The sequence below is a fragment of the Haliaeetus albicilla genome, chromosome 2, assembly GCF_947461875.1.
Source record: "Haliaeetus albicilla chromosome 2, bHalAlb1.1, whole genome shotgun sequence".
NCBI classification, from domain to species: Eukaryota; Metazoa; Chordata; class Aves; order Accipitriformes; family Accipitridae; genus Haliaeetus; species Haliaeetus albicilla.
The window spans coordinates 66,117,138-66,144,775 of record NC_091484.1 but is presented as its reverse complement, the minus strand read 5'-3'; the positions used below and the strand labels follow the sequence as shown (position 1 = coordinate 66,144,775).

Sequence of the window (27,638 nt, the reverse complement as noted above, 5' to 3'; positions counted from 1 at the left end):
GTAGTAGTAAGAGGAGGAGGAGGAAGGACAGTGCAAGTTTTCCAAACCAGAAATGCAGGGAAAGATTCAACATTTGGAGGCCAATGCTACTTTTGTCATTATTACAAAAAAATATTTTAAAGATTAATGGCAGACCAGCAGAGAAAACATGCCAGCTGGCATGTAACCACAGCTGCATGCACTTATAATTTTTATTTTAATTTTAGTCTATAATCCTAGCTGAGGTTCTGGCATGTGTGCATTGTCTATGTTTGTGTCCTCTAGCTCAATACCCACCTCCATTCAAATAAATCAAAATGAAAACAAGTGGACGAAAAGGAGGATTACTGTACTGCATCTGAGTGCAGTAGTTTTAAGTCAGAGACATTAATGTAAAAGTTAGAATGTGTGTGGTTTTATTTCCCCAAAATAGTAACTCATAAAATTATGCCTACAGCTCAGACCCTGCCACCAGCACAGCAGCTGCTTTGTTGATAGGATATTAGTCTAGTCCATGAGGATAAAACAAACTTTTTACCTATGAAAAATTCTCACCTTCAAATCCTAGCTTATTACCAGGTTTTCTGTTCCAAAGCACAGGAAGGTTTCCTTGGCATAAGCAAAAAATCCCATCCCTGAAATTTAGAACACACTTTTTTAACCAGTATATCACCTTGTACGACTGAAAACCTGAAAAGAGAACAGAATAATTAGCATTGCTGCTAGGCCTCTAACAAGTGGCTTCCAACCTATGGTACCCAGAAGTAGCTCAGATCCAGAAAATGTAAAAATAACTTATGATCAATCTGTTGAAAATTGGTCTCAACAAGCAAGAGTTTAGCAGCAGAATTCAAAAGCAGGGCATAACTTACTTATGATAGAAAGACCTTTTTTCCATGTATTATAGCCAGGTTGCTCACCAGATTCTTTTATCTATTTGTTAAGAACAAGAACAGCAACATTTGACTGACTTTGAGAGATAGCTGGCAACAGGAAGGCCATGTGGCAATGAGAATAGGAGGATTCTAAATTTGAGGGTAAAGTGAAGGAGGAGGGGGATTGATCTGAAAAATAGAGGTCCATAAAGAGAGCTGCACAGCATCAAAAATTACTGAGAGCTGGAAGTGAAGGGGAAGATGGAAAAGCAGGTGATTGCAGCCCATTTTTGCTATGACACAGAGCAGAGTGAAACATTTGAGCAATAAAATCATGAGTTTGCCTAGAAGGCAAACCCTTTCAACATGGGCCTTAATATCTTCTGATTTGCCTGGACTGAATTATGAGGACGCATTTTTGGTCTGGCGTATACCACAAAATGTGAGTAGGATTAAGAGCATTCAAAGTAGCTGACAAGATGCTGAAGCAGAAGAGAACCTTCCCGCAGAGACTAGAAAGTAGGGGTCAGCACTGGATTAGCTGACACATAGACTGCATCTGGTGTTCCAGTGGCTTCATCACTTGACTTAAACCTATCAGCATGTAAAAGTAGCAACAGAAAAAAATTATATCTTTGTCATAGCTGGAGACGGTGACAAAGAATGACTCAGTAATACTTCTTGCTTCTTTCCTATGTATGAAGTTTTTAGAGATTACATCCTCTCTTCTTATTCCTTCCTGACTAATATTAAGATAAGAATTTCAGTAGTCAGAATTGTTACCATTGTAACACTTTAGCAGTACGGGCAATTATTTCAAATTTAGGAGCTTGGAGACTTATACATCTACAGCTACAAAGGGTATGGATCCACTCTTCCTGCTGATACCAACACTGGCCTATCGAGTTCTCCAAGAGACAAAGCAAGTACTGAAGTTGGAGAGAACAGATCTAACTCAGAATTACAGTACTATTAGAATTTATTTTACGAAAATCCACGTGCACTGAAATACCAAGTAATTTTAAACTCCCTTACATTTGGTGGGGAGGGGGAAGTAGTTGTTGGGTAAGGGATTTTTTTAGATCTATGTTTTCCTTCAGGTTTTCACATGCTCCTGCATAAACATTTCCTGGCTCCATATTGTGTTTGCTCACACCACAGTTCTTCCAGAGGCATTTACTTCCTGCTGCAAAGAAGGGGGAGGGAGGCAGTGTGCAGTGGAGCACCATTTATCCTTTTCAGACAAAGTTTGATTTAGAAGAGAACCAGCCACAACTTGCTGGGTACCAGAAGCCAAATAAATGATTTTACTGTTTGATTATCCACATCATTCAAAAACAGTGTAAGTGGCAATTGGCTTGCCTCCTGTCATACCGGGACCTGGGTTGCACAACAAGTTTGTCTTGCACAGAAACGTAGGTTTCTGAGTTCTCCTGGAACTGTTAGTTTTCAATTATTTTGTCTTGGACTGAGCACCTTAACTCCTCCCTGATCTCCAGCACAGCACCTAAAATGGAGCCATGCTGCTCGAGCCTGTACAGCCAGCACCTTCCCTAGGGACCCCCACACCCTTCCCCTCACATTAATGAGTGGCTAACTAACAAAGTAAATAAATAGAAATAAATTAGCAACTAACTTATCCTGGTAGATGTCAAGGAAGAAGAGTATCCCAAAGAGGAATTTAAACAGGGAAAAAGATGTATGAGCTTTAGAATAAGAAACAGCACTTGCATAAGATACTGCATACAAGAAAATGGTTTTAAACAAAATAGAAAGGAAGTCTCCAAGGCTTGCACCACTAATGGAATTGAGAGCAGGGATGAAAAATGTTAGTATTATCTCTGGCTCAGAAAGTCCCAAAGCCATGATTCAGTAGAAGGTAGGAGAAAGTACACCAAGAAAGGATCATTACATGCTTGACATTTTCTTACACGCTCCCCCAGGCTGCTGTCAGAAACAGGATACGCGGCTAGACAGATGTTTAGTCTGATCCTGTATGACTGTTCTCACTTTGTGATAGTAAGACATAAATGTGGATAGGAAGAAAGTTATGTGCAACTCAGGGGGATCACATGAAACTTGAAGTTGATGCAGGCGCAGCAGCCGACAGTGAGGGGATTCAAACTGAGGGGTGTCAGTTCTGGGCAAATTCTGATCACTATGGAGTTTCCCCCTGGGAGAAGTCCATACTGTCCAAAATCCTTCTCATACATTTCAGGACTTGTCTTTAAGACATGGGGCACCTCTGTAGTCGAACCACTTCCCCGACCCTCCTCTGGTCCTTCATTAAATATTTCATTCTTTTTAAAAAAAAGAAACATCTCTTTCCTCTCTCTGTGAATTAACATCTGTCATCATTCTATTGCCACTGTGGATATTTTCTGCACTGCATTTTCTAGGTTTTTGCAAGAAAGCAAATCTTCCCAGTGCCACCAGTCCTTCTCACAGGCATGTCAAAACATATTCACTAAGTACAGTGTCCATTATCCCTTCAGCAGGCGCTTAGGAGCAAAAGCAGATATGCAGAGATATTTTGCAATATAATAACAATGTCATGATGTCAACCATAATTTCTCCATTGTACATAGATGGCCCAAATCATCACAGGTCAAACACAGCTGGAACAATTGGTCAGGAAGGGTTTTATTTCCTACTTTAGTACAGACTACAGCAAAATGATGAGCAACAGTCACAAGAAATGTTCTTTCATCACGGCCATCAGAAAGACTACCTTTTCTTGCTCCTAGCCATTTTAATTCATGCTCTTGCTATAGTCAAGCAGGCTTGCTAAAGAAACTGTATCTAGAAAATGTTATACAACAGTTGCAGCAAGTAGCCTATACAGCAGCTTATTTGCTGTGACAAATTGCACAGAGCATGCCACACACCAACACTCCATATTCTCTTCTGGGTCACCGAATTGATTCTGGTTCAAATTCCAGACAAACCATTTCATATGCAAAGCCATTAAAGGACTAGAACTATTTTCTTTTGCTAGCTCAGACTAGCCTCTACTCTAGGAGCTAGGGTAGTCTGCAAGGCAACATGCAACATGGATGAAAGCCCACTCAGACATTTCTTAGATGACTATCTAGCCCCTATAATGTTATATATAAGGGAGCTGTACCATCTTTCTCCCAGAGATAGCAGCTGTCACATGAGGAGATGAAGCTCTCCAAGGATATTGTGTGCTCTGGGAACACTTACCAGATCAGCTCTCCCAGGTAGTTCTGATCCCAGAACATCTGCTTCTTGGATCCCAGCCAAGCTTAAGGAGCAGGGCAATGAGGTCTGCTGAAACAGGGCTGTTTGCGACCTCAGCTGCAACAGCATGCCAGGCACCATAGAAGGGTGAAGTTGGTGAAGATGCTCACAGAGCTCAGGTATCTCCAGGGCTAGGCTGCAGTTAAGGTGGCACTCTCACAGTCACAGTTTTGGACCTAAATAGCTTACTCTTCCAAATCTCATTTTAGGAAAAAAAAAAGGGGGGGGGGGGGCAGGGATGGACGACATTTCAGTGATCTATTTCTCTCAGCAGTATTGTAAATTCTACAAGTTTATTCCTCAACTGATTGAGAAAATTACTTAGTGGTTGTGTGCACAACAGCCTGATCCCTAAGATGAGTCTTCGGGATAGAAATGCTGTATTAGTAATACATGAAAGTAGTTATAATGGAATGATTTTCACTATGGAGGTATTCACCTCACTTCATTTCAGCCATCTTTTAAAAACCAGTATTTTCTTAACTAATTATCTAGGGCCTCTTTCATAATGGGAAGGTGATTTGGTGACAGTACCAGCTTAAGCAGCAACTTCAACAAGATCAGACCTGCCACTTGAAGAATAAAAATAGTCATGAACAAGTTTAAGAACAACCAGCCAGAGAGCAATACTTTCTCTCCATTCTGACAACAGATGAAGAAGCATAGACAACTAACTTAAAATAGAGAGCAAGGTCCATGTGTTTATGATAGTCAATGTCATCTTGTACCAGAAGAAACAGGACATATACAGAAGGATTTATTTAAAGCTAATGCACTTTAAAATACAGTGATATTACATTTTTCGTTAGCAGCTATAAACTTTTTCTGCTCCGGGATTCCTGCAGAGTTGAGACTTGTGCAACAGGCCAGGTATACCAGATAAGATTCACACTATACTACGAAAGAGAAAGAGAAGTTCTCAAAACAGCAACAGGGTTCTTTAATGTACTGTATGCTACACTGTCCATCAGAGTAACATTAGTTCTTATTGCTAAGTAAAAATGTATGTGTGTCTAAGTAAAGAGAGATACAGAGATGGATATTCTGTTAACTTGAAAGAAGGTTAAAGACCTTTAATCAATCTTTACATATTAAGGCGTGTTTATCATTTCTATCATAACACCCACTCCAGTCATAACATTGTGCTCTTATGGAAGACCACAATTAATCTGTTACCTCCCCAACTAATTTTTCAGTGACTTTAGAATTATTTAAGACCCCTTCCAGATCAATAGCCCCGCATGGGTGAACCTGTGTTTCAACAAGAAAAACTTCACTGGGGGAAAAAAAGGGTAATTTCTGTTGAACTTGTAATGCTTATCAGTGATACCGAGCAACAACTTTTTTGATGCTGTCTTACACCAGATGAAAAATGACTTTCCAATTAAATGGAAAAGTAGCATATATATGAAGTAAGAGCCAGCTTCTGAGTGTAGAAGTAGTACCATTTTCTCATTTTGCGGGGTAAGTCTGCCCTGCTTCCTCAAAAGAAGACACAGTAAAGGAAAATGTGACCTTGGAAAGATTTGCTATGTATGGCATACAAAAACAGTTATTCCCAAGACTCCACAGCCCCTAAGTGTTTCAAAACCAGGCACAGAAGAATGAAAAAACAGATGGGTGACAATGATGGCATCAGCAAAGCAACTTATGCCTCACTCCAGTATTTTACATTCAAGGCACAAGTTACAACTCATAAATTTCATTCAATCTACCTAATTTATACCAGAATCCATTGCTTCTTTGTATTTCAAGGGAATAGAAATACATGAGATATTGTGGACAAAACTGATATTTCTTGTGGGAATAAAATCCAAACAGAAAAAGAGAGAGAGAGACTTAGGCTTAATCTTCCTTATTATTTGATAAGAAGCACTTTCTGAGTAAAGGTACAAGTCATTTGTGGTTCTGATCACTCCAGTACGCTGTTCCATACCTAAGAGTAGAAAATGTTTCAAATATTTAACAAATCATGGCTAATTATATAGAATAATTGAATCCTTAATATAAAGCCTGAGAGACTTTATTCTTCTAACGTTACTTGCTGCTGATGTGAAAACCATGAGAAGAGATAAAGCTACAGACCTGTTAATAGAAAGAAGACAGTAAAAAATTACTTTCAGTTTTGAGAAAAACATTAGGCTCTGGATATAAGTTAATTATTAAAATTCAATTCCCTTTTTTTTCCCCAAAAAAAGTTATTTTAATTACTGCTTTTTTATGCCAAGTGTCTGTTTTACTTAAGAGAAGAAATGACTTTCTATTTGAAGCAATGCCTACTAGAAATAAGAGTTACTCAAGGGCAGTGTTTTATTGATAAAGCCTTTTTCTTTATAATCATCATATGTCATAACATTTCACAGGATTCATGAGGTTCATATTTTTTCAAAGGCAGAAACAACTGGAAGTTCTGATCTGGAGCTAACAAAAAACCCCAAAGCACTGTCTAGAGTTGGAGTAATTTTTTGCCTTTTAAATCCTAGATATAGTAAAAGACAGGGCTTCATAAAAGTAGGAAAGGTTATTTTTTTACCGTAAGAGCTACCATTTTCAAACTGTTATGAGTATTTGCATACATTTACATGCACTGAAAGCACAGCCATTCAGAACAAACAAGGTTCATTATGAAGACAAACATGCAGAGTATGACTGAGTGACAATCTACACAATGGCTAATTTAAACTTTATCGGTCTCCTCCATTCACTGACCATTTTTCTGACGAGGAGGAATAGCTAAGGATGCCTTACATCTCTTTGGCCACTTTTTATTTTTGATAAACCCCGGGGCTGCCTCTGTTAAGGTGAGAGAATGCACCAAGCAGTCCCTACAGTCTGTCAAAACCTCTGATATGGTCTCTGACTTCTAACAGGCAACCTTAAATGAAGCTCTCTCAAGTAGTGGAATAGGTAGGAAAACTGGTTTAGCAAAAAGACATACACAGTTCCCTTAAACAGTTCAACTTTAAGGCATGTCTGCATGCATTCCTACTGCCTGTGACAATAGTAACACTTCCTTTCAGCCTAATAGGTCCTGAGCCCCATCCTTTGTCTGCTGATTAACTGCTCTATTCATTGACCAGACCACTAATTGCATGCTCCTTATAGTTACCCTACATTACTGTAAGAATTAATGAGACACAATTACAGCTCCCAGAAATCTCAGGCCTAGCCAACTGCAAAGCACTCCAACTGAATAAGAACTCCCCAAGAATAAAGAGAAAAATTCAGCCCATTGTTCACAGGAAGCAGAATGTTTTTTGTTAAAAAATTGTATTTATTTGAAGCTGTTTCATAATTAGGCCCTGGAGAAAAAAAAAAAAAAAAAAGGAGAGAATAGAGAAAGAACTTGGGAACCAGCATTCACTGAGAAATCACAGTGGATGCAGAGACACGCAGACAGTTCAGATATGAGGAGAAAAAAACATAAGGGATGGAGTGCATGAAAAATTAGTGCTATGACTACTACAAACATCTATAACCAATCAGCTGTTTAAACAGAGCATGTCCCACTGTATGGGAATGACCACTAATGCAATCTTATATTTCACTAATATAGCTTCAATCTGGAACAATTTAAAATAAGCATATGGCATGCTTCTGCATTCATGTCTCTACCATGAGATGGAGGAAGAGGATTTTAATTTCCCACTACCGGAATTTAATATGCATTAGAAGTCAGTGTCATTAGCCATGAAAGTCAAAAGGAAGGACAGAAAATGAGTTTTTTGAAAATCAGCCATATTGAAAACTGCACTCACATTTAATCTGTGTAATCAACAGCCACAGCTATTCAAAGTCTTACTGACTACAATCACTACCTATTAGCCTGTAAGTAGTTCAAAAGCTATTATTCTCACTTGAACAATTTTCCAATACACAAGAGACAGCATTAAGTTAATGAAGTTAATATGCAAAGTCAATATTCTTTGTTATGAAGTCATCTTCTTCCATCGGTTCATCTTCAACATATTTTCACCATATAAATTTGATTTAAATTACATGTATAGTTTGACAAAGCCACTGATACTTAAAATAGAGCTTGAAATGCAGCACTATACTTTATAGTCCCGGTAACCATTTTCCAGGGTACAATTTATAGCAGCCACTGAGACCCCAAACTATGAATGTTATAGACTGGCACTGCTACATTCCAGAATCAACATCTTTGGACAGAGACAACATTTTTTGTATGACTCTACAGGGATTCTCAATAATTGCACCTAACTGCGGTAATAGTTTAAATTCATGGAAAATGGATGTTCTTCTGATACTATCGCTCACTGATATCACAGCAGAACGCTTTCCCGCATGAAGCAGACAGTTACCACCATGTGGTGCTGAATCCCAAGCAGGAAACAAGGCACGAATATGGATCAGAGACCTTTGTGTTCAGTGTATAATAAGTCCAATATCCCTGTCATAGAACAGCAATCATTAACTAGGGGATCTTTTGTTAAATGGCCCCTGTGGCTGGACTGGTAACAGCAGGGATTGAATTTGCAATTTCTGTATCTCAAAATATCTCCCTTTTACGATTATGATTGCATCCAGTGCCATAGTTATATCTACTTACCCACCCCAAGACTAGCTAGATTCAACTGTCAGGGAGATGGCAAGCCTACAAATTCATGCATTTCCAAAGTAAGTCTCTAGGACTTGAAGTGAAAATACTGATTTCCATTAACCTTGGCTGATTAATCAAGCTCAGTGCAGGACCACAGAGCTTACATATGCAGCTTTGGCTCTGGCAGTATTATTTGAAATAGGCTTTCCACATCTCTTGAAAAAACCTTTGAGGAAAAAGGAAACCTTTGTCTCAAAAAAAACATCACCTAGCTTGTTCAAGCTATTCCTGTTTCAAGCCCAAAAATAGAACAAGTCCAAATTCCTGCAGAGCGTGATGTGAAATTATTTCTGCTAGTGCAAATAATGTATTCTGGTATCTGGTCCAGCTTTCATTTCTGATGTTATGAAGTAACTTGAACAAATACAAAATATGCATATGCTTGAGGCTAGCTGTAATCTCTAGTTAGTGTCTCTCTCTGCATAAGAGAAAAGGGAGTCCTTCCTGCAGACAAACACTAAGGGCCCGCTCTTTAGGTCATCAATTCCAACTAAGGTAGAACATCTAAGTGAAAGATAATTAGAGGCATACAGGCACTGCTTCTTAAGAGACAAGGGAAGGTTTCAAGTCATAATCTGAGTTCACTCAGACTCTTTCTACTCTCCTGTTCCACTACCAATTTCTTTAGAACTACTTGTGATTTATGGTGCTGCATGTAGGATCAGCGAAGGACAATCCTGATCCATCAAGTGGTTCCACATGCTTATTTCTTCTGGAACGGATTCACCCAAGGAAGCTTCCTTCCACTTTTGTACTTCTCATTCTTTAGTTTGTGTGTTGCACATCACAAGCCTCACTGCTAGGGAGTTTCCTTCCTTCCTTTTCATTGTTGTATCTGCATCCAGCCTCCTTTCTTCCTTCAAGTAGTTCAGCTGAACAATAGTTATGCCTATACTGTCTCCCAAGTCTGGCCCCAAAACTATCTTCAAGACTAGAACCACCAACAGGACAGGTGCTAAACATGAAAATTCATGCATTGCCAGGCATTATTCATGCAACTTCCAGCTGTAAAACAACCCTGTAGACAGAAGATGAACAGGAACAGAGATCACATACTATTCTTAGAGTTCCTCTGGAGGTCATTCTTCAGAGCAATGTAAGCATAGGCTATGATACATCATCTCTGTGTGCAGTAATAAACTTGCATATGAGTCCCTACAGGATGAGGCCTACAGTTGATTTACACTAGAAAGGTTAATATAGAAATTATACTAACAAGACTCCTCTTCCCAAGCAACTTATACCTATCCCTGAAGAGAAGTAAAATGTACAGGTAAAAGAACTTCTTACACAGCTTCTGCACTAGGGTTTTTGCTGGCATAGCTATGTCAGCAAAAAAATTCATATCCCTCCCTGACAGGCCTCCTTGATAACACTTTTAAGTGCAAACCAGGTGTCAGTATTTCAGTTATGACAGAAAGAGCTCTACACTAGTCATGAGCTGAATATGTAGCCTTTCATGACCTGGAGAAGCCCTTGCTTCCAAGGAGGTCAAATCCCATGATCGTGTTTTCCACCAGCATAATCCCTCACAAGCACGGATTAATACAGTACTAATACGGTACTATATTAACACATATAGAGTAGGTGAAAATAGTGTATCAGTCAACAAGCCACTTATAGTCTGCATTCCCATCTAAAAAATGTTTATTTACACTACATTAAAGCCACAAAAATTCCAGTGCATGGGAGGCAGCAACACTTCTGTGTAAAAATGTGCTGTGATTTTTAGATTAGACTAAAAATAATTTTAAATCTATTACTCTCTGAACATTTCAGTTGGTTGCATTTGGCATTCAGAAAGATTTAGATGATTCTAAGAAGATATTCTATAGATTGAGTTCCTAGATGCATCTGATCATGAAACAACATAACCAAGTACAAACATCTTTCATTTTAATCAATCAGCATCATTAGGTAGAAAGTTAACAATATTGATTTGAGAGCAGCTAGATAGCTTTCAAATACAAGGTTCATAGTTAACTACATAGACCTAGCATATGGCATTAGGCAACAACCCCACAGCTGAAAAGAAGATTGGAAGAAGCCATGCTGCCACAGGCAGAGTGTCCCTCAAGGATCACCAACATTGTACGTGTTCCTAACCTAGTTTACCATATTCTCATCATCTCCAGTTCAGTTGCTTTCTGATGCTTTGAGATTATTTATGGAATATGTTTAGGCCTTGCACTGATGTGGCAGTAGATAAGGCCTTTTGAAAGCACCCCTCACTGAGGTGGAGTGCAAGGGCCATGGTCCACCTGGGGTGTTCCTCAGTACAAGCAATGATGCCTTGTGATAAAAATCAGCATGAATACAACAAAGTGTTTCTAACTGCTTACACATGCAACATTCATGGCCATTGATTAGCCAAGCAGCATGAATCTCTGAGCTACAAGAAACAGTCAATCACATTAATTTAATTAATTAATGAAAGTTTCTTTATTGAATATACAGAAAGAAAACAAGTTTCACAAGCAAAAAGCAGTCTGTAGCACTACTGCAAACTGTATCCTACTCCTAATTTTTTTTTAAACTATTTTAGCATTTTTTATAATCCACTAAGTGTACTCATAGCCAGAACTGTGGCAAAACTGGGACTGTAGGGAAACTGTTCACATACCACTAGCTGAGAAAAACACTGGTATTAGTCCAGAAACCAATTTACTCTCATAAATCAGCTTTATTCTTGCAAACAACACTGAAGGGGAACAATTTTGCAATGAGGCAACGGCAACACAAAGCACATGCCCCCTTCCATCCTCACCTTATTCACTGCCCTTCCAACACTCTTTCTTCTATCCATTTAGCAGCACTGTCCAAAAATCCTATCACCCTGGACACCAGTCCTTGACAGGACAATATCCTCTTTCCTGTGTGCTTGGTGGCTTATGTACCCTCAGCATTGCATGCTCTTAGGCTTTCTCTGTCAAAGTCCCTACACCCCACAGATAAGACAACGCTGTCACCCCACTCAGGGGCTGGAATACACTTCTTCCATTCTCCTTCCCCTGGTATAACTTTACTCACCTTTTAAAAAAGGAGTGCGGTATAATACCAACTGTGTTGAAAGAATTGGGACCCCCCGCCTCCACTCATTCACCCTTTCCCTACTCCTCCCAGGCCTAGAAGCTTTCTCTTTCCCTCATCATCCCCCTACAGCAGCTACGGACACTTGTCTAGCTCATCATTTGGGCTGCAGCAGAAGCCAACATCTGTAGGTTATTTGCCAGGACACAGGGCAAGGGATCCCTCTTGCTGACCACCACTGTGGTCCTGAGGAAAACTTGGCTCAGGATCACATGAAAAAAGATGCACTGCGATTGAAGGATGGTAGATTTTACAGAGCATTCTTTAACACTAGAGTCCTTGTTTACATCTGTTTTCATTCCTTTCAACTTCTGCTACACTTCAAGGAAAATTGTACTGTGGAAGTTAAGAGTCTAGCACGGGAAGAAAGCGTTATGCTCTCATTGTGCACTTCAGTTCCAGATAACCTGTGTAGCGAACTAGAGAATAGAGAAGTCGCATCATACACAGCCAGAGGAAAGATTGATTTATGCCCTGATTTACTATTATTAGTTTCAGAAGAGCAACCGGCATAGTCATTTCAGTGACAAAAGCATTAGACTGACAAGGTTTTGCATTATTTAACTACCTGTGGCATGCACCCCTAGCCCACCCTTTTTGTCAGTCAAACGAAGTAGGATTTGGCTAATACACAACTCGCATATTGGGCATACATTGATCAAAAAACAGAATGAGTGGACAAAATAGTCAAATCCCTATCAATTTTGAGACTTAATGATCCCTTTTATATCATCTTTACAAGGTAGCTAGCTCTATTAATACCAAAGGTCTTACGTTTCATACATGCCAATGTGAGAGGGTAGCTAGTCACTGGAAATTAAGTGTGCAAGAGTGGAAAGATCTGAAAAGAAACAGACAGTCCAAAGAAATACAGGATAAGACTGGGAAGAAACATATCCCAAAACAGAAGCATAATTAAGCATCCAAATTGCCAATTAACAGTAAATAGCCAATGAGGAACATGTATGGAAGAATGCAGGGATGTGTGGAGAACTAAGGGGCTATATTGCAACTAAGCTTTATTCATGGAGAATTCCAAGGTATTTAGGCTCCTAAATCCTACTTAGAAACTTAAACTCCCACTCAGTTCTACAGGAAATTAGCCACCTCCACATCTCTTAGGATTCGGGCTCAAGGATCGCTACCATAAGGCATCAGTGTACATGCCTCTCTGGTGCCTGTCTCCCTGTATTAGGCAACCAGAAGAATATTATGAAGAAACTCTTGATGCACCAGTGACTCAGAACAAAACTCCCACTCTACCATAAATACATTTAATGTCCTACACATAGGACCATTTAATGAGACTCAGTAAAAGCATTAGAAGAGCAGCTGTATTGTAGAAATGCAGAGTATGGGGGAAGGGAAGTTACAGGCAATTGCTTATCCTGAACCTACCTACAGGTTCAGAAATTTCCTCTGTAAAGCTGCCAGCCTTTCTTCACACACAGTTATCATGTACTATTTGTATTACTGTAGAACCTACAAGCTCAGGTTGTGGATCGGTCCTACACAGATGCAAAGAAAAAAGGAATATGCCTACACATCTGACGAAAGTCATGCAACCCAAATATTAGCCATAACACTTCCTAAAAATTTTATTGCTTAGAGTAAATCTAATTACTATCATCCGTTGTAGAAATATCATAAAAACATTCTTCATGTTACAGTTGAACAGGCTTAGAAAGGAGAAATAGGCATTGAACCACAAGGAGGAATACAGATTTTTACAGTATTACATATACGCTAGGCAGGCAGGAGAAATGCCTTCTTTGCACTGCAGTGTTTTGTTTAAATAGATAGCTAGATAAAACGTATTCCATGTAAATTACTTATAAAAACTGAAGAAATGGGAACCACTCCTGTAATTAAAATCTTGGAGAGCGTTCTGTTATAAACATGTTTTTATATCGTTTATAACACATATTCCCCAGCAATAATTTACCCTTCCACTCAGAAACCTTGTGTAAAGATACTTCACTGTTACCACGCACAAAAATCAAAATAAGTTATGAGAAAGCAACAAAGTAAATTTGCATCTTTCAGGCAACCTGATACTAATATCTTCATAGGGTAAACTATATTTTAATGAAGACATTCTCAGCAGTACATATTTACACTTTTTTTTAATTCACACTTCGATTTTATTTCATTTATGACACGATCTACCATGCAAGTTTAAGAAATACATCATTTATTCATGACCTCTGCTTCCTTCCAGACCCCCCCAGCTACACAGATGACCAGGTTAAAGAAAAATCAAGTGGTTTGTCTGATAACAGTTAGTGTCAAAACAAACCATATATGTTGTATTTCTGTTAGGTGAAGTCATGATAAAAAAAAAAAAAAAAACAAACAAAAAAAACAGTGCTTGTTTTACTCTACCTTTTTCCAGAATAAACTCTCATAATTAAACTTTCCACTTTTCCAAGTAGCTGACTATGTATTCCTGCACAGTGGGAGGTTTTCTCCACAGATATATTGACTTGGACAATAAACAAAGCAGAAATCCCTTACTGGAATTTACAGCTAAATTTAACCATGCATATTGTTAGTAAAATTTGCATATCTGTCTTTCAACATTAAGAAAAAATAAAAGTTGAAATTCATTGAATTTGGGCACTGCACTGCTTTGCAAGCAAAAAAAATGAGATTTAAGTTGTAATTTCCATACTTACTGAGACTGTGTGTCAAAGGAAATCTGTGCAAAAAAAATCCTGGTGCTGCCTTGATGAGATTTGAAACATGACAGCATACTAATAGTAAAAGAGCTTCTCCTTAACAAAGATGGCTTAAACAGTACCTATAAAATACTGATGAAGGACCACTGAATTCTAGAAAACATTTCCAGTATCTCTTATCTCTTTGTCGTTCAACCATAAAATACATAGAAGCAGTTAGCATGTTTTGAAGAAATATCACCCACCTTTTTTTCCCTCAGCGTTGACTTTCCCCATGAAACTTTAACAGATCAGTCAGCATTGGCTTCTTACAATTAAAGATGGTGGAAACTTTCACTGATGCTTTTTCATTGATTTTTTGTCACAACACTGCATCACTACTAACCTTCCAAAGCCATGAGCCATCAGTAGGAAATATTCACCACTTCTTTTTTGATTTTTTGTCACAACACTGCATCACTACTAACCTTCCAAAGCCATGAGCCATCAGTAGGAAATATTCACCACTTCTTTTTTGATTTTTATGTCTCTTTTCACAGCATCCTGGGCACCTGGATGTCTTAGGAATTTGATTTAAAGGAATTAGGGTTTCTAATTCCTTTAAAACTAAGTTACTTCATGTAGGTCTGCCTAGCCACTAAAATTAGACATTGAGATGCAATTGTGCCAGCATAAAATGTTTTAGATCAGCTCAAATACTTCTACACTGAAGAGAGAAAGTCATACTACTTTGAGGTATTTCTCCAGTATAAAAGTTGGATGTATTCCAGGGATTATACTGCTGGTTGGTTAAGGGGTGTGTGTGCATTATTATTATTATTATTGTTATTATTATTGCTTTTTTTAAAACTGAAGCAGTAAATTTTTATCAGTAAAGCTCTCATCAAATTATGAAAATGCTCACACTACCACAGTGTGTACTTCGTGGCTTTCCATACTTGCACTTGCTCCGAGCAGGATTTCAAGGGCACCTGTAACCTATGCTGAGGTCTTTAGAGTTTAGCTACTCCTCAACTGGAAGATGGAGAAGGAATAAATGGCATTCTGGCAAAAGTGAGGAATTTGGTCATCACTTTAAGACATTACCTACAGTTGACTAGGCAGGTAAGTGGCCCAGTCTTTCTTTTCTTAGGTTTCAGATGAAACAAACACAACCATTAACACTGAAAGGACAAGATTTCTAACACCCCAATGAGAGGCACAGATCAGCTCACACCTCTCAGAGCACTTCCAGCATACCTCATAGATTTGGGCAGGAGATCTCTGAATCATGCTCCTGAATTTTTCTGCAAATATAACTGCAACTTTTTTTTTTTCTAATAAACAAGCCATGCTGTGAGAGAAGTGCACTACAACCACCTCTAGCATTCAGGCTGTGGTTATAAACAGCTTCGTATCATCACAAGGTCTAACTGAGGTTAGTGACACTCTATAAAATAGTATGATTCCCTACAGAGTACCCCCTTGTGAGATCCAGGCGTTGCACAGTTACATCAGATTTTTTGCGCAATGTTGCATTCAGATATTGTGTGACAGAGATAGCTGAGGAAGTGGAGGAGTTATTTTATTCTGCAAAAGTGCAATGAAAACTAGGTAAATAACCTGTGACACAGAGCATTTACCTGGAAGTCACCAACGAGCTATCTGCATTCTGGTCTAATCATAGCAAACCAAAAAACTACAAGAAAACATGACTTCCAGTGAGGTAACCACGAGATGCTGAGAGCTCACTGGGATGTGTTCATGACATTGCAGTCAATGGGAGTCAAGGCCCACAATTCTCCAAATACTAATTGCTGAGTAGGAAACCAAGGCAGCAGTTAAACATTTCAGAATCAGGCACTGAAATTAATGAGTTAAAGATTAGTTCACTCACAGACTGTGTGTACAAGGTCACCTCATGGGGCCATCACCAGGAAGACAAGAGATCTTCTTAGAAGAACTGGCTCTACCTGAGGCTAATTAACAGATATGCTGACTGTAAATAAAAGCAGGAGGTGGTAAGCAGAAAAGAATAGGAAGTTTGATAGGGCTCCCAACTGATGCTGTGTGTCAGTAAACATCAACTGAAACTTAGATGCTGCTTTTGTACTCTCTTAAGGAAATCATTATTATTACATTATTCTGTAACACAGTCTAACCTAATCTCCATGCATCATACTAGGGAAGATATTTCTGATCAACTCTACATTTTTTAATTACAAAACCAAGCATGTTGAAGTTATTTTGTCTTACATACAGAATGAAGCAGCTTATTTAAAAGTGCAAATTATGACATTTGGCTTTACTACCCATAAAAATAACTATTTCTTGTATCCCAATCCAAATTAGTGACCCTTGAAAAATAGTTTCAAAACCACCAGGGAGATAGCACAAACAGCTGTATAAAACAGACAAGAGACTGATATACACAACAACAATTAGGCTTTTTAAGCACAGTAACACTTTTTCAATCTACCCTTATCATTTCCTAAACCTGTAGAAGATATATTCCTTAACCCTCCAGGTTTTGGCATGAGATTCTTTATATGTGTTTTACCACAGCATTTTCCTTCACTGACTCTTTCACAAATTTTCTGCCAATAAAGGGTTACCTGTAAGAAAAACAGTTTTGATAGTACTGAACGTTGAAAAGATGATGATATTCATTGTCCATTTTCTGCCCCACACCCCCGAAAGTTAAATTCCACTGCAAGTTGGATTTTGTTTGTTGTTTCCTAATCCCCTCTCCCATTTAAAGACCTGATTTGACAAACCTTTTCTCAAGTAAGCAGACACTTAAAGGTAACCAGGATCACTGACATGAGGATATACTATTTTGCATGAGAAAGTTTTGCAGGATGTAATCTTCTGTCTTCCTTGAAGTTTAAGTAGTTACTACCTACCGCTTAAATGAAAGAAATTTAATAGTCTCAGTCTAATTACTTGTGAACATGTTTATTTCGCACCCAATTACTTCCCACAATTCTTCCAGTTTCAAAAGAGTGGACAGATTTGGCAACTCTGCTTGCTCCTCACTTCTTGACACTATCATTAAGATTCAGACTAAGGCATATAAATGATGTGAGAGAGGTTGCACTGTTCTCACCATTCTTGACACACTTTAGGGAGAGGATTACAATCTCTCCTTTCACTTCATGAAATTTCTAAGTTAATTTTAAAAGAATTTACATATTTTCACTGCATTTTTAGGAAAACATGGATGTAATTTTTTTTGCTACTTTTTCCAGCTCATGAATTCTAATGTACTAAAATTTCTTCCCTATACAATGATTACCTGAAGTAAAGCTAATTGACTGTGTAGCACTATGCTTCAAAAAGTATTTGAATTCGACACATGAACAGCTGGAAAGTGGTACCATAGGACCTCACTCTTATACTCCAATATTGTGCTTTCCTTTCTCCATCCTCTTTCCCACCAAAATTTTGGTATTAGAATAATGAACCTCTTTCTCAACAATACTCAAACTATTTCTTCCTTTCAAATGTTGTCTGGCTAATCTGTTCCTGCAAATATTTATTTAAAATAATAACAGGGAAGAGCGAAATTATGGTCAACTACTGACAATGTACTATAATCAAATTCTGCTGACACAAATTTGAAGGAAAAATGTATACCCTGTCAGGAAAAGAAATAAAAGACACCCCATCTATTTTGGTCAGTGTAACTACTAAGTAAACTTAAGTACACGGGAGTATAACTAGATATATCTACGTTCAGGTAATCGTAAAACTTTTAAAGAGCTTATTAAAAATATAGAAAAAAATTAGCTGCTGTCTTACAAAACTAAGCATATGCCCATTTACAGATTCGATCATTAATGCATGTGAAGGCTAAAAAATGCATAGTATTGCTTAGCAGTCATGAAGCAATCTAAATAAAAGTGCCATGAAAACAAAGTTTAAAATATCTGGAAAGGTATTTCTGTAAGAGTGCTAAGATGCAAAACAAGTAATAAAGAATAACAATCAACTTCTGCTTAAGAAATACCACATGTTGCCAGTTGCTGATAGATTCTGGCTACAAACTGCATTCTAACACTGAACTAATGACAGAACACAACACATACTAAAACTAATGTAGGTCATATTAACAACTTTCCTCCCTGAATTTCAATATTCACTTTGTTTTCTCTTCTTGTCTTAATACAAAGTCCAGTGAGCTCTGCAGGAGTCTTATACTAATGTTCTATTCACCAACTTTAGAAGAATACCCAAAAAGGCTCACAGTTGTATTTAAGACACAGTTGTAGCAAATACTTACTGCTACAAGAAGATGTGAAAGAGAAATGGAAGCTACAAAAACAATTTAAAAAAGCAACAGAAAGCTTGATACTTCAGAATCACAACCTATTCAGATTAAATTCTCTGTCCACAAGCCTTTTTCTTTTGAGATTGGCTTACACTTTTTTGGAGGAAGGAGTTTCATTTCTGATAAATATTGCTGAATTCCAGATTGCCAAAGCCCAGACTTACTCATTTAACAGTGTACTTCTCCTTACCCAAGGATGGCTACGCCAATTCAGATCAAAGGTCCGTTTAGCTCAGGATCCTGCTTCCAAAAGCAGCTACAAGTCAGAGTCAAGAGACGAAAGCATGAGCAAAGAAATCAAACACAGTATTTTCCCAGAATAACTCCCCAACCTTCAACTATATTCCACCCAGGAATTCCTGAGACTGATGTGATTTATCTGTGTAGCTTGCCCAACGGGTCTTCTCTTTCAACCATTTAGCCCATTACCCCCTAAACCCACATATACTGTTTGCACCCACAGCATCCCAAAGCAAGGCTACCCTGGGCAAAGAACTAAGAACTGTATCATCACGGTGATGCTACGTTTTGCGTGTGTTCAGTGGATACAGCTATTCGCATTTGTTTATTAAAACCCAGCCAAAATCAAAAAGCAAGATTGACACACCCCTTGAAAGAAACTTTCAGTTTGCACATATCCCAGCAAGTTGAGTCCAGTGGGAACTAGGATTCTGAGCACAGTAAAATGCTGCAATAGCAAGAATTATAACAAGGTTGAATATAGCTGGAAAAGCAGGCAGATGTCATGAGTGAAAAAACAGACACCCTAACAAAAGCAGCAAAAAACCTCTGTGAGCCTCCCTCAGTCCAACAACTGAATTTTGATCCAAGGAGGTTAAATATAGGGCTGCTTGAAAATTTTCCACTGCATCTATTTTTGATGGGAAAGGAGGCTTTCAGCTAAACACTTTTTGGTTGGATTTTTTTTTTTTTTTGGCATGTCTAAGTATGTGCTTCTGCAAATATACTTTTCTTACCAAAAAGCCAAACTTACAAACCAAAATATTTTGATTGAAAACAAAAAATGTTACTAAGAAATGCTAGTGTAGCATCTCATTAAATGTGCAGCTTACCTGCTTTATGTGGCAGATCTCCTTTATCAACTAGACTTACCATTTAAATGACAACTCCAATAACAGATCACTTTGAGGGATTCCCTACTTCTAGCACTCCCTTCAAAGAGGAAAGATCATGGCACAGTGTTGAAGGTGGTAGGCAGCCTCAGCCTTGCAGAATAGGACCAGCAGGCATCCAGATTATAATGTCGGAGGAAGACTACAGTAACACTTTTCAAATCAAGAAGTTTTAGTTTTCAGACAAAGTATTCCAGTCTTCTGACTTCTGTCAAAGCATGTAGTTTCTCCTGGAAAATTAAGGCAAAAATGAAAAAAAGCTTTTTATTTTTTTATCAGAAATTCATGCAGGAAATTTCATGGGTCAAGCAAGGTCTTATTCATTAACCTGCAGATTCAAACTTAGCATCTGGATCCATCCATACACAAATCAGAAAAACTTTTAACAGCAGTAAAATGTTTCAAATTTTCCATAGCAGTCCTGTTAGCAGGACCATTCAAATGCCAAGGAGCTAAAACCAAACAAAACCAATATGGGCTTGTTAGATGGAATAACTTAGTGTATGAGCCCTAAGTTATAAAAGTTCAACCAGCCTAACATGCAAAAGCAAAGGATGAAGATAAGATTCAAACAATGGTTATACATAATGGGTAAGAAATCTGTAATACAAAATACCTGTATAGCAAAATTAGCGAAGTGGCAAGAAAATGAGATATTCCATTTATTATTTCCTTTCAGGGCTCTCTAATTCAGTGGATTAACCAGAAGGAACAAATTGATAAGGCTAATGCAATAAAACCTGAAAGTAACAGCTATCCCATTATGGCTGTTATCACCGCTTTTCTTGGAACCCCACAATCCACTGGAAGAATTGAAAGCCTCTCATCCAGCAACAGGCCCTGACCAGACCAAGACAGAGAAGCACCCAACTAATACTACCAGGGACAATGTTAGAACTAAATTTCTAATATCCATCTCTTCCCTTGTGGCTGTTTCCTGCCATACAATTGCGTCTCCCACCCCAAAGGCAAAATAAATGTATAAATAAAAGAAATAAAAGACAAGAAATCAATCAAGACTGCATCTTTTGTAACACTGTTGTGAGCCCACAAAAGACAACTGCAAAAAATCTCATACCAGTGGGGTATTATTTTATTTTCCTCCTCAACACTCACAGAGGACTATTACTGCCATCATTAGCACCAACTAAGAACCAAAAAAATTCAGAGGAACTGGCAAAGGAATAACCTTATTAAAAACTCAGTGGGTAAAACAAAAGGAAGGACATTTTGCTATTACAGTGAAATTCCTCTCAACACTTTGCTTTTCAATCACACCATTCTTTTACTAAAATAAAAATAGAGAAAGGTTTTTAAGAGCAAGCTTCTGCTGAGACTAGGCACCTGAGATTTCCCTATGAGCCGTTCCAAACACTGCCTAATGCTGATTCCCTTCACAGAGTTAATATCTTTGACTGCCTAATGTTATAAAGTGAAAAGTGCTAATACGACTTGTCATTCTCGAAGCCAATTTATTCATCAAAATTAGCACAAGCCCAAGCCTGCTGTCCTTATTCATATTTGGAATCACCAGCCACTTAAGTGTTGTCCCAGCAAAATTAGCACAGTGAAGAATTAGTCAGGATCTAACCCTAGAGATAAAAAATTTGTTTAGAGTAAATGAAATACAAAGAATAAATATTCAAAATGAGTGATGAAAGACACGTTTGCTATTTCCATTTTAACTCCAGGGCAATAAGTAATTTCAGTAAGAATTTCTCAGTGTGATTTTTATCATTCAATATTTTAAAAATTACTACTGTGCATCCTCCATCAAAAGTTGGGATTGGCAACAGTGAAACTTTAAAAATGTCCACTTCAAACACATATGCAAAACATTATTCCCCTAAATTATGCTAATACTGACTTATGGGGTGCAAAAAGTAGTGTCAGAATTTATGAACAAATTTGTATTGTACAAGGATTTAACGACATGCGTTCCTCTTCAAATCAGTTATACGAAGTTTTGCTTTCTCCCATCTGGGTTTTATCCTTATCCATGCCTTTCAACACAGTGTCATTTTTAATTCAGTTCACTTCTTACTCGTAAGTGCATCACCTCATTAATTTCTCATTTAATTTACAGCATGTGAGAGGGCATACACGTCAGTTAATATCTCCATATAGCCTATGCAAAAGTTAGTAAGTCAAAGTGGACTACACTGCCTAATCTTGTCTCTACATCAGCTCAGATAGCCCAGACCAGCCTACTGCAGATGGGGCATCCTTAGCTCAAAGCCTTTCACAGCTACTTCTCTCATGTCTACTTCCACCAGGCTGGATCAGCTAGCAGAGAGCTGCGCACGGGCTGGGCTAGATTTCTTGCCAGGAGTCCCACAGCTCCTTGCAGTGTGGCAACTGAGCCACTCCAACTCAGAGTTACAGTATACGAGGGAGAACCCTGCACTCCCCAGCTTCTCTGTTACGGTTCTTCCTTACACCCTGTCCCCTGTCACCTAACCCAAATATAGATGCCACAAAGTTAAGTACGTCAAGTTAATAGATCGAGCCCCCTTAATTCCTCCAGTAGATCCGACATCAAAGACCAGATACATGCATGCCATACCATCTTAAGGCCAGATTGTAATTTTTATTTGGAAGCTGCCCACCCCGGATGGCTACGGCTCAGTCAGGTAAGCCAGGTGGCAATGCAGTAGCAGTGGATATTTACCAGAAGCTTTGCAGGGGTTTATACCCAGGTTGTTAAACCTGAGGTTTCCAAAACTGACAACCGACCAAATGGACTTATCAACCCATGCTGGGAGTAATGACGGTGCGTGTGCCATTTGCGCATATGTAAGCATTAGCAACCTTTTGATGGAGCATGGACAGAGAATCACAAACATGACTGCAGAAGTCACTGGCACGCTAGAGGTCGGGACAAGCTTTGACTTTTAGGAGAGAGTGGTGCATGTGTATACTCTCATATTATCCCCAGATAACCTTCCCGAGATTCAAGAGTGCATTTACATACTAATGTTCTAGAAGTTTCCAGAAAGTAAATTAATGGTTACCTGGGCAGTCAGAGGAAGACAACACTACTCATTATGCCCATACATACTTAATATGGCTAGCAATTTAACTGCATGATATTTGTATTATTCTCCAAATACAGTGACAATGAATCAACGGACTGTTTAACTCAGAACAATTTGTCTTCAAAAGTCACATGATTTATCATGTGTGAAACATCCCACCATGAGGTATTACAATCTGTAGCAGAGGTAGATTATAAATAAAGCTTGTTAAATAATGGCCAAAAATTAAAAAATAATATTAAGGAAAATGAAAAAGATTGCCCTCAAGAATACTTATTTTCTTTCATCATCCTTATAATTTGTATTTTCTTGCATTCCTTCTTCCTGCATCGTTTCACTAATGAGAAATGAAGAAATATACGATTGCACCGAGTGTGCCAATATGTTGCAGCCCAATCATCATCTGCCTAGTGTGGGAGAATAAAGGTAAGCCCTCTGATACACGTTGATCTTATGTTGCCCTCATGCTAAACGGCTGTTCCCCCGACTTCTTATTCTCATTCTGCTGCTCGTGCTGCTTCTCTAGCGAAGCCTACACATCCAAAGCAGCCTCAGGAAGAAAGTCTAATCATGGTCTGCTCCTACATTGAGCAGAAAATCCTCCAGCCACATTGAGGGCTACAACCTGCAGCTTCCCTGTCGGAGCAATCCTCCGAACACAGCACTGTTCAATCACTTTGTCATCTTCCTTTATGGTAAAGGGACAGCAAAGTATTCTTCCAGCATTTTCTCCTCCTTCTCTGCCACCTGCTCACTGCACTCCAGAAGTAGCTACTGCAGCAGATGGTATTCAGCCTATTTTCTTTTTGCCGAAAGGCTCTCTCACGTCTCACTGACCAACAGGAGCATCACACTACTGTGCCCATCCACGATCAGATCTGACATCCCTGAAAAGATGTATGCAGAACGCTTCTTCTCTACGAAAAGTTCTCATGGATCACAATAAAATACAGGCTGCCTCAGAAGCTGTGTCAATGCCATTTAATATTTTTGTGAAAGGAGAAATACCTATCAAAATATAAGATATATACGCACGCCGTACTCTCCCATCTCCGTTTCTTTGCAGGTTTCACAGTGCTGGGTTTTTCCTCATAATTTCTGCTTTGCAGACTTGCAGAAGTACAGATCAACACGTTCCTTCCCATACGTGGACTGCCCATCATGTTGCTCTGTTCTGGACTACAGGTAGCATGCAAGAGAAAAGGATGGATTGGAAAAAACTCTTTCTCTTACTTTTAGTCGGTACTTTTTAGGGAAAAGCTGAACATAGTAAGATGCCACAACTCCACCTTATGCTGTCTACTACCTTGCCTGTAAAAATACTCTTTCTTCCTGCTCTCATTTACCTCGTCATCAAAAAGTTCCACGGTTTCTAGTTTCATGGTGTTGTTCAATGTATTGGCCATGCAAAATCCCCTATGTCTTGTAGCTAGCCAGTATTTGCCTAGACAGTCTCTGGATAGAAGCTCCATAGCCTGCAATAGGAAGGAGATCAGCCTAGACGGCCCCTTCTGGGTTTAATCCATTAAATTACTGCCTTCAGTCAAGGCTTCATTCTAACAAGATTATTTGAACAATTTCCAGGGACTGAGTTCTTCTTCTCAAACATTTTTATAAAAGCACCATTCATTGACCTATCCAATGCAGACAATGCCCCACTAAAATTTACTGGAAAACATTAGGTGGGAATTAAAAAGCAAAATTTTCAATCTTATAAACCAAACATCTGTATTTTTAAATAAAAAAAATACCATTTTAAATTTTAGATTTTATGTGGTATTTTTCTTCCAGTAAAAAAAGAAAGTTAAAAAATCAAGTAAACAAATCCAGTAAAAAGTCAAGCACCAATTTACTAATCTCGAACTAAAATGCCCTGTAGTTACCATTACCTGCTTTGGTGTGATCCGTATAATTCCAAATGCAAAGCCTTAGATGCAGACAAAAATTAAGCTTATGTTAGAGGGGCCAGTGACAAACGTAAATGTTTGAATAAAAGAGGCATGAATAACTGTGGCAACAAAGACTTGTAGAAGTATTATCTACTTTTTGTCAAATCTATAGGTTTGCAAAAGGTTGTAGTACCTGTAACATTCTTGCCGGCTTTATATTTCTGCATGACTTGATGACTAGACATCTGTTTTGAAATCCCTGCAAAAAGTGCTCTAAAGTAATCCGTATTGCTATTGCAAAGCTCAGCTTTTCAGAAAAAGCAGCTGCTGTATATTCTGGAATAATCACACAAACCATTTTAAAGACTTGACCCTTGATTCCTTCATCTCAGTACTTCTACTAACTTCAGGGAAGTCTCAGTATAGGAGGAACACACAATGGGCTGTGATTCCACAGCCTTGAGCTATCCAGGCTGCTTCTTTTCAGTCACATGAAGTAAAGCAGCCTCCCCACAGCTGTGCTGTTTTATATACCTGAAAGACAATTTCAAAAATTATCATGGTCCTACGAGAGAATTTGGATAAGCAGTCATTACTAAATTGCCATAAAGTTCCCATATTACCAACTTTGTCATTACTGAACCGCTTCGAGACACACAGTATCTTTGTGCTGCATCTCTTTTCAGGCTGTAAGGAAACGAGAGCATATGAACGACAGTAAAAATGAAGCCAAGCGTACTGTTGAGAAACTTTGTATTCTCTTATTTCTAGGAGAGTTATAGTGTAATTCTAAACTGTAGCATTCAGCATGTCTCCTGAGTTTCCTTGCTGAAATGCTGCAATGGAAATTTTACAGCATCTGTGTTGCTTTTGGAAGCCATCACCTCACATCTGCTGTCTCTGTAGTGTAGAGCTTAAGTTCAGCGTAAAAAGGTACTTTGTAATAGGCAATAGGAATCCTGACAGAGCGGTAATTTACAGAGTCACCCAGGTCTCCTGACTAGACTCACTCGTTTTTACATTCCGTAGAGATTTTTAAATAAGGTACTCTTCAAGCAGTCACCAGCATAACAGTCACTTCTTAAAATGGAACATCACATCCAGGACTGGAAAGAGACTTTTTAAACCTCTGTCAGTCACGGAGATCTCAGCCAGATGACAAATTTTTCATTCCGTTTTCTTCACTGGGCATTGTTCAATCTCCTCGCACTCTGCAGTAGGGTATTAACTAAATTAGCGCTAAAATAACCTTCTGCTACTTTCGGAGAAGTTCGGGTTTTGACCAGAAAGAATACCACATGTGTAGTAGTGGGACCGATTTCACAGCCCGGGATGTGAAACACGGAGGAGCACGGCCAGGTCCTCCAAGCACTTCTCTGTCACCTCTGAACGCAAAACCTTCTCTCAGGTGGGCGCTGGGGTCGGGGGAGGGGGGTGGAGAGTTTGCAAATTACCGCAATGATTACACAGTAGACGTGTTTATTGCCCCATTATTGCCCATTTCCTCCTAACGGGGTAATCTGTGCGTTCATTTAAATACACAGGCGGGAGCGGAGCGGATCCTGTTAGCACAGCCAGCAAACTTGGGACCGCTTTTGTTGTTTTGCCTCACGCGTTTGATTTCCTCCCGGCGCCCGCCCCGCCGCTCCCGCACCGCCCCCCGGGGCGGGCTCGCCCCCCCCCCAGCCCCGGCTCCGCTTCTCCCGGTTTGAGACCCGGCGAATCGCAAAATCGCACGCCGCCAGGAGACAAACCCCGCCGCGCCGCCACCCCGCCGGCTCCCCGAGCGGCGTGTTCCCGAGATTACAGTCATTACGGCCCCAGCGTGAGCTCCACACAAGCGCGAAGCGCAACAGCGCGTCAATTAACAAACAAACGCCCCGTCCTGGGAGGACGACAACCCCCCGGGACGGCCCCGCCGCGCACGGAACCCGCGCTCCGCCGCCGCTCCCCTTAAGGTGGTCCGGCTGCCGAGGGGCCGCCGAAGCTTCCCCCCACCACGCCCTCCCCGGAGCGGCCGGGGAGGAGCGGCGAGTCCCCTCCGAGCCGCCCCCCCCCGGTCCCCCGGGAGAGGAGGGCGGCGGGCAGCGGCCTCCGCCCGCCGTGCGGCCCCCGCGGCCTTGCGCGGGGACCGAGGCGCGCGCGTGGCGCCTCAGCCCCCTCCGGCCCTCACGGCCGCCCGCGGCGCGGCCCCACCGCCGGCAGCGGCGGATCCCCGCGGGCGGCCGGCGGGAGCCGCCGGAGACCGGCGTCGCTCCCTCAGAAGCCGGCCCCGGCGGGTCACGCAGCCCTCGGCGACTCACCGCCTCCGGCGCCGGGCTGACGCGAAAGCTCGGGGGGGGGGGGCCGCGGCCCGGCCGGAACCGGCTCCCGGGGCTCCGGCTGGGCCGCAGGTCACTCGCCAGGGGCGCCCACCGCAGGCCGCCGGGCTGCGCCTCGGTGCCGCCCCGGCTGGAGGGCCACCGGCTGCGGCCGACCGGCCGCGCACCCCTGCGGCGGCAGCTGCCCTGTCGGCGGCCGGCCCGGCCCCCCGCGGGGAAGCCTCGTGCCCGCCGGGGCGCGGGGCCGCTCCCCGCCGGTCCCACGGGGGACCGTCAGCCGCCCGGCCGCTGCCCGGCGCGGGCGCACGGCTCGGTGCGGACGCCCGCCCGTCTGAACCCGCCGAGGGACCCGTCTTGGCCGGCAAGCATCTGTCCGCGCGGGGGGACCGCCGGTCGTGCTGGCGTTAGGCTTCGTGCCCGCTGCTCAGCCGT

At 40.4% G+C, this 27,638-nt stretch overlaps 1 long non-coding RNA gene across 6 annotated transcripts; it reads right to left on the bottom strand.

Annotated features, from left to right (window-relative positions):
- Positions 1-5,034: 5,034 nt before the first annotated feature.
- LOC138684458 (uncharacterized) lies at positions 5,035-26,860 on the bottom strand. 6 transcript variants are annotated; one of them, XR_011323728.1, is made up of 4 exons: positions 19,433-26,860; positions 14,981-19,081; positions 13,231-14,898; positions 5,035-12,251 (listed from the first exon to the last, which is right to left on the bottom strand). It is a non-coding gene; the product is annotated as an uncharacterized lncRNA (long non-coding RNA). The 6 variants fall into 6 exon arrangements; XR_011323730.1 differs by lacking the exon at positions 5,035-12,251 and having other exon boundaries at positions 12,663-14,898; positions 14,981-17,107; positions 19,016-19,081; XR_011323729.1 differs by lacking the exon at positions 5,035-12,251 and having other exon boundaries at positions 12,663-14,898; positions 19,433-19,513; positions 19,939-26,860.
- Between the last annotated feature and the right edge of the window lie 778 nt (positions 26,861-27,638).